Genomic DNA, 7,802 nt, shown 5'->3' with positions numbered 1-7,802 from the left:
CCTCAATTTAAGCTGACTCCAATATTTTGTCTTGATAAATAGTAATACCATCCATCCAGTTCTTCATGCCAAAGACCTGGGAGTTAACCTTGATGCTTCCCTCATCTCTGACCTCACCAAATTCCATTCATTCTACTTCCTAAACATTTCTGGAATTCACTCATTTCTAACATTTTCTCTCTGCCCACTTAGTTAAGCAACTAAACTACAGGGGAAAAAAGTACTTGATTGGTCTCCTCACATCCATTCTTGTCCCTTCTGCATCCATTCTCCAGACAATAAAGTGTTCTTTAAAAAAGAAAGAGAAGACAAGAAAAACTCTGCAACAGAGCCTATTAAGAGGATGGTAAGACAAACTACAGGGTGTGAGAAAATACCAGCAAACAACATATCCATCAAAGACTAGAATACATAAACTTTCAGCACTCAGTAATAAATATGCAAATAATCCAATTGGGCAAAAGACATGAAGAAACATTTCACTAAAAGGAAAAGATGTGCATTTGACAAATAAGCACATGAAAAGATGCCCAACATCATTATCTATTAGAGGAATGGGAATTAAAGCCACATGAGATTCCACCACACACCTATCAGAACTACTAAAATAAAAAACAGTGGCACCACCAAATGGTCATGAGTATGTGGAGAAACTAGATTCATACAGCGCTAGTGAGAATATGAAATGGTACAGCCACTCTGTTCACCAATTCAGCAGTGCATTAATTTGTAGGGCCGCCATAACCAAGAACCAGAGATTGGTTATGTATTCCAGTCTCTTTTGTACATGTTATTTGCAGATATTTTTTTCCCACCCTGCAGCTTGTCTTATCATCCTCGTAATAGGCTCTGTTGCAGAGTTTTTCTTGTCTTCTCTTTCTTTCTTAAAGAACACTTTAAACAACAGGCATTTGTTTTCTTATAATTCCAGAGGCTAGGAATCACAGATCAAAGTGTCAGTAGTGTCAGCTGCTTCTTTTCTCATTCCAGGTTTATTGAGATATATTTCACAGATAACATTGTGTAAGTTTAAGATAGTCATGTCTGACTCTTTGCGACCCCATGCACTATACAGTCTGTGGAATTCTCCAGGCCAGAATACTGGAGTTGGTAGCCTTTTCCTTCTCCAGGGGATCTTCCCAACCCAGGGATGATTATCACTCCGCTTTTGCTAACATCTCCAACAGAGGGCTGACTTCTTTTGAGGCCTCTCCCCTTGGTTTATAGAGGGCTGTCTTCCCCCTGTGTCTTCACAGGGTCTTGACCTCTGTGTGTGTCTGTGTCCTAATCTCTTCTTTTTACAAAGACATAGTCATATTGGATTAGTACTCCTGACCATATATATCAGAGAAACAAAGACGTTGTTAACACAGAAACATATACATACATATTCATAGCAGCTTCATTCATAATAACCGAATCTGAAAACAATCAGGTGTCTTAAAGGGGGTGAATGGTTAAACTAGTAGTACATCAGTTTACTAAACAAATTTTTAAAATTATAAAATATTGATACATACAATCTGGATGAATCTCCAGAGAATTATGCTGATGAAAAAAGCCAAACCCAGAGGTTTCATATGATTCCATTTATATAACATTATTGAAATGACAAAAATTATAGGAATGGAGAACAGATTGGTCATTGTGAGGGGTCAAGAAGCAGGTGGGAGTGGTTGTGATTTATACTATAACTTTGTAAGACATTGCCATTGGAAGAAAACTGAGATAAGAGTACAAAAGATGTCTATTATTTCTTACAACTGCAGGGAATCTATAATTAAATCAAAATAAGTTTAATATTTTAAGTCCTTTGAACCTTTAGCTTTCCCATTGTTTCCAGGTCAAAAATCTATTAGGTCCTATGTGATCGAGCTCCTACCAACCTTGCCAGCTTCATCTTGCACAGTCTTCTCAGGCTCCGTGGTCCAACCCAACTGATCTTCTTCCATGTCTGCAAATATCCCTTTCAGACTCTGAAATTTGCACATGTTATTCTTTCTTCCTATAATGTTCTTCTCAACTTTTTACCTTGCTAAGTCTAATTTTCCCTTCAAGTCTCTGATGTGTCACTTTTCTCATTCACTCACTTACTAGGTGATGGGATCCTGCATATAAGATACAGATGGTCCAAACCAACCAAGAGTTTACAGCATTTGGCCATCTGGGTCCAGGGTACTTTTGGTGTTTATTTTCCCCTATTATCCCAAGACTTAAGTAAAACCTTATTTAAACATCTCAGGATTCCCCCAGCTATGCTTTGGATTAGGATAAGAAGGCCAGACGGTCAGAGTATCAAAAGTGTAATGGAAAGAAAGAGAGTTATGGAATCCTCCATATAGTGAGACATGCCCAAGGAGAAACTATTAGGGTACAAGAGTCACAGCTTGGGTCTTCCCTGGCGGTCCAGTGGGTTAGGAGTTTGCAGGGGCCGTGGGTTTCATCCCTGGTCAGAGAACTAAGATCCTCATTCCCCACAACTGGGGCTGCAAAGTTCAGCTGCCACTTCCTTTACAAGATGTGAAGAGTCTGGGGGGTTACTGATGTTATGGGTAAATGATTACATTTTGTTTCATTTAAAAAAAGAAAAAAGCAAACAGCACTTTCCTTATAGTAAAACATACAATTTGTTGGTTCTATTACTAATTGGGCTGATGTAGATGGAGACACCATGTTAAATGATCTCTGGGTGTCATCAGAGTCTTAGGTGTGGCAGCGGTCCATGTGATTCCTTAGTGGTCAAACTTTTCTGGACGAAATAAATTTTGCTCAGTTCTGGATGGAATCAAAGCATATTATCCATCTAAAACTTAACTATGTAGTTTGACATAAGCAAGGAGAACACTGCTGAGAACCAGGCAATAGGCAAAACTACTATCTTGAAATGGTCTAAAACGACATCTCAAAGTCCTTTCACTTAGGTTTGCACATACTCTCCTCAAAGGAAAGACTTTAGGGCCCTTTTAACGGGAAGTTCCCTGCCATGCTCCCTTTCTTTTTTTAAATTGATTTATATATATTTTAATTGGAGGATAATTATTTTACAATATGTGGTGGGTTTTGCCATGCACAGCATGAATGTGCTTCCTGTTTTAAGTTATTTCATTATCAGTACCTCTTGCCCTTGTACTGCCTTTATTTTGGCCCATCCCACTAGCTCAGACCCCCTTCACAGATCACTGCCTTATTGTGGTGAAGGGACTTGCATAACTCGATGAAGTTATGAGCCAGGTAGCTATGTTGTGTTGTTGTGTATGACCCAAGACAGATGGGCATAGCGCAGAGTTCTGACGAAATGTGATCCACTGGAGGAGGAAATGGCAAACCACCTCAGTATACTTGTTGTGAGACCTCAGGAACTGTATAAAAGGACAAGAAGATATGACACTGAAAGATGAGTCCCCGAGGTCTGAGGGTGTCCAATATGCTATTGGGGAAGAGCGGAGGAGAACTACTAATAGCCTCAGAAAGAATGAAACGGCTGGGCCAAAGCGGAAACGATGCACAGCTGTGGATGTGTCTGGTGACGAAAGTGAAATCTGATGCTGCAAAGAACAGTATTGCATAAGAACCTGGAATATTAGGTCCATGAATCAAAGTAAATTGGATGTGGTCAAGCAGGAAATGGTAAGAATAAACATTGACCTCTTAGGAATCAGTGAACTAAATGGACCAGAATGGGCATACTTAATTCAGATGACCATTGTATCTACAACTGTGGGCAAGAATCCCATACATGAAATGGAATAGCCCTCATAATCAACAAAAGAGTCCGAAAGGCAGTACTCTGCACAACCTCAAAAATGACAGAATGATCTTAGTTCATTTCCAAGGCAAGCCATTCAACATCACAGTAATCCAAGTCTATATCCCTACCATCTATGCCAAAGAAACTGAAGTTGATCAGTTCTACAAAGGCCCAGGAGACCTCCTAGAACTAACACACACACACACAAAAGATGTTCTGTTCATCACTGGGTATTGGAATGCAAAAGTAGGAAGTCAAGAGACACCTGGAGTAACAGGCAAATTTGGCCTTGGAGACAAAATGAAGCAGGCCAAAGGCTAACTGAATTCTGCCAAGAGAATGCAGTACTGAGGATCCAAAATAGACTGCAATAGGAAGTGGGCTTATTGCCTCATGACAACTCCTAAGAGTAATAAGCATGTGCCGAGAGCAAGACTGTCAATGACCTGAAGAGGAGGGCCACACACAGCAGGGTGACAAGACTTCTGCAACCTGTCACCTTTCAAAAGAAACACATATGATTTAGACTTAGACTTGCCAGAATCTCAACAATGATCATCTTAAGACTTAAGTTCCTAATGAGAACAACAAGCTGTGCTGACCTATTTCTATTCAATGGTTTGAGTTCTACACTTAGCTTCTAATTCCATCTCTAGCTTTCACAGATAAAATACATTCTGGGGTTTGTTTGTTTGTTTGTTTTTCTTTCTGTAACTTGCTGACAAAGTCATCATATCCTGACTCCAAGGTCATATTAGTTACAGTAGTTAGGCTGCTATAAATATATTTTTTAAATCCCAAAAGGCAGTAGCTTAAAATATGAGAAGTTTATTTCTTGGCCAGGCAACCATTCAAGGCAAGTATTGAAGATTCCTTAGGAGAGATTCCTCTGAGTGATTACCCTAGGGCCATGTCATCTGCATAGTTGACTCTGGTTCCAACCAGTGGAAGAGGAGCAGGGCGGAGTCTCAACTCTTGTCTTCATTGTCGCATCCTAGGAGGGGCACGAGTGACTCTGTTCCAACGATTGCCTAGAACTGAATTACATATTTAATCTAACTGCAAGGATCATGTGGAAGTGGTGGTCTAGCGGTGTTCCCCAAAAAAATCAGATTTGGGGAGACAGCACTTGGACTATTCCACAATTTCCCATCACTATCCCAAAGGATGAGGTTTTATTCCGATTAAATACTAAATTGAGGCACAGTAATTTTCCCAAGGTCACACAACTAGCAAATGGCCAGGTTAAAAACTGAGCCCCGGGGACTCCCCGAGTGGTCCAGAGGCTGAGATTCTGAGGTCCCAAGGTGGGGGGACCTGAATCCCACCCCCGGTCAGGGAACTAGATCCCACATGCCACAACTAAGGCCCAGAGCAGCCAAATAACGGGAAACTTTTTAAAAAAAGAAAGAGATGACGGGATGTGGTCTTTAAAAAAAAAGAAACGGAGCCCAGAGTCTATACTTTAAACCACTCCAATATATTTCTAATACTGCTTGATTCTCTTACAAGTTACTTTGCAATTTTTTAAATAACAATGTTTCCTCTTATTTCAAAAGGATGCAAGGAGCTGGGCATAGCTACAGAAGGCTTCTTAGGAACAAACTGCAGGGCTCCTCTTCATCCCCCTCTTCAGTTTCAAAGAGGTGTAGAAGCAGCCTGGGTATGCCACACAGGGAAAGTACTTAAGGCTTTGCATAGTTGGGCTCTGCCCAGGGGACTGAATAAGGGTAGTGCAATGCCACACGGGTTAGGAACAGCCTTCAGAGCCTTTCCTAAATTCGGTGCTGCAGGCAGCCCTGCGCTCCCCACATCCCAGCTCCTGACCTCTCCTTAAGACACATGGGCCATGCACTGCGGATTGGGAGGCAGATGCCTATATCCCCAGACTGCTCTGGTCCACCGGAGTGAGCAGGCCTCCTCTGCTCTCAGCCCTCTGCCTGGAGAAGGAATCCTTATGCACTGGAGAAGAAAACTGGGCAACGCCCTTGCCTTGACCTCTTAGAACCTGCAGTGCCTAGACCAGAGAATGCCCAGTTCTTCAGATGCATGGGCAGCAGACAAGAAAACGTGTTATTCCTAGGCGATAATCCTAGGAGGAAGGTACTGGGTTTTTTGTTTGTTTGCTTGTTTTTGTTTTTTATTTAAGTATAGTTGACTTACAATATTATGTCAGTTTCAGGTTTACAACAAATGACTCAGCATTTTGATAGATTATACTCTCTATATACTTATTATAAAATATTGGCTATATTTCGTGTGCTATACATTATATCCCTGTAACTTATTTTATACCTCTTAATCCTCTTCACCTGTTTTGCCCCTCCCCCTCGGGAGGTATTATTATTACTCGTATTCTACACATGCAAACAGTGAAGCACAGAAAAATGAAGTCCTTGCCCCAAGGTCACACAGTAACAGCAGCGGTTCAGCCCACCAATGTCTGGCTCCAAAGACAAGCAGTCTGCAAGCACATCCTCTTTGCATCCGCAGTAGGTGGCACAACTCTAGTGTGTGATGAGGGGTGGGTGTGGGCGGGGTGGAGAAAAAGGAATCCGAGTACCCAAAAGGATACTTTTAAGTTTCAAAGGTCCCTTCCAAGTTGTTTTCCTGTTTGGTGCTGGCGAGGGAGGAGGGGGACGCTTTAACCACTGAAGAGACAATAAAGTGAATCGAACTTGAATTAAAGTCTAAGATCAGTAAGGCAGAAGGCGAAATTGGCTCTGAAAGTTTCAGAAGCAAGCTATAACTGACAACCCCCGCATGAGCTTCAGGGGGGTGACCGTCGAGTTTGGGCACGCGCATAGGGAGGGGTTCACTTCCGCCCCTCTTATGGGAAGAGTTGCCCTTTCAACCAGACAGGCAGCAGCCAACCGTGGCTGGGCACCGCAGAGGGCAGAAAGTTCTAGAATGAAAGCAGCTCTCCCGGGCCAGCCCCGCATGCAACCCGCGAGCGCCCGCACCTGAGCTCACCCGGCTCCAACATTCCCTGCGGCGTCGGCGGTACCGAGCCCCGGGCAGAGGGCAGGGCATGTCAGAGGCTGTTTTCCTTTCAGCTTCAAGAATAAAGCTGGTTGAAGGCCATCTGCTTGCACAGCTCCTATCATGCCACGTGGCTGCAGCTGAAAGTGAAGGTCCCAGTGTTGTGAGCTGGGGATCGGAGTTGGGGAGTCGGGTGGGGATGAGGGGGTAACTTGCTCCATCAGCGCGCATGGCCCGCCTGCCGGGCCTGAGATCTGAAGCTTGTAGCCGCGGAAGGAGGAGGCCTCCCTCTCGCCCACTGACATTTGCCCGCCTTGCCGAGTGTCGGCCCTGGCAGCGCCTCCGAGCCCCGGGAACCCTTCGCCCATTGTGGGCGCCCTGGTCGGGTCAGGAAACCCCGCTTTCTCTCTCTTTGCTTTAACCGCGGAATAGGCAATAAAGCGACAGGGGCTTGGATCTGGCTCAGGAACACCTAGAAGGTGGCCCGGGAAGTTGGTCTGAAAGTTCTAGAAAGAAGCACGCTGAACTGAGCACCCAGCGCCAGGACGCAGCGGGTCGCGGCCGTGAACGCCGAGCGTCCGCTGGCTCGCCGGGCCCTTCGGGTTTACCCGCCAGAGCAGGGGACTCAGGGGCGCAAACGGCGGGGACAGAACACTGGGCGAGGAGCTGGGGTTCGCGGGCGAGCGGGAGGGGGCGCCCGCCTTCCCCTCGCGCCCCCTATAGGGACCCTCGAGTGTGTTCCGGGGGTCTCCCTAGTCCGCTGGGGCCCCTCCGAGGGCCGGCGCAGGCTAGCCTCCCAGAGAAGTCCAGCCCTGGCGCCGCTGCCTCGGAGCCCCTGCCCGGGACCCCCAGGCCTGAAACTCGGCCTCGGGTGACAGCGGCCTTGCTTCTGTGGCCCGGACCTGCAGGTCGAGTCCCGACGCCGCTACGTTTCCTGAAGCAATATACATACATATATCTTTAAGCCTTGGTTTCCGCGATGTGGATAATTGTGTCCCGACCACAGAAGACGGTTCCCAGGGCTCAGTCCTTGGCAGAACTCCTGGCGATCCTGAAAGGCTCAAGAAATAAA

Source organism: Moschus berezovskii, chromosome 2 (assembly GCF_049115385.1).
Source record: "Moschus berezovskii isolate FMDL1 chromosome 2, NW_MosBer_1.0, whole genome shotgun sequence".
NCBI lineage: Eukaryota > Metazoa > Chordata > Mammalia > Artiodactyla > Moschidae > Moschus > Moschus berezovskii.
The sequence above is the reverse complement of the archived record's forward strand: the minus strand, read 5'-3'. Positions refer to the sequence as shown.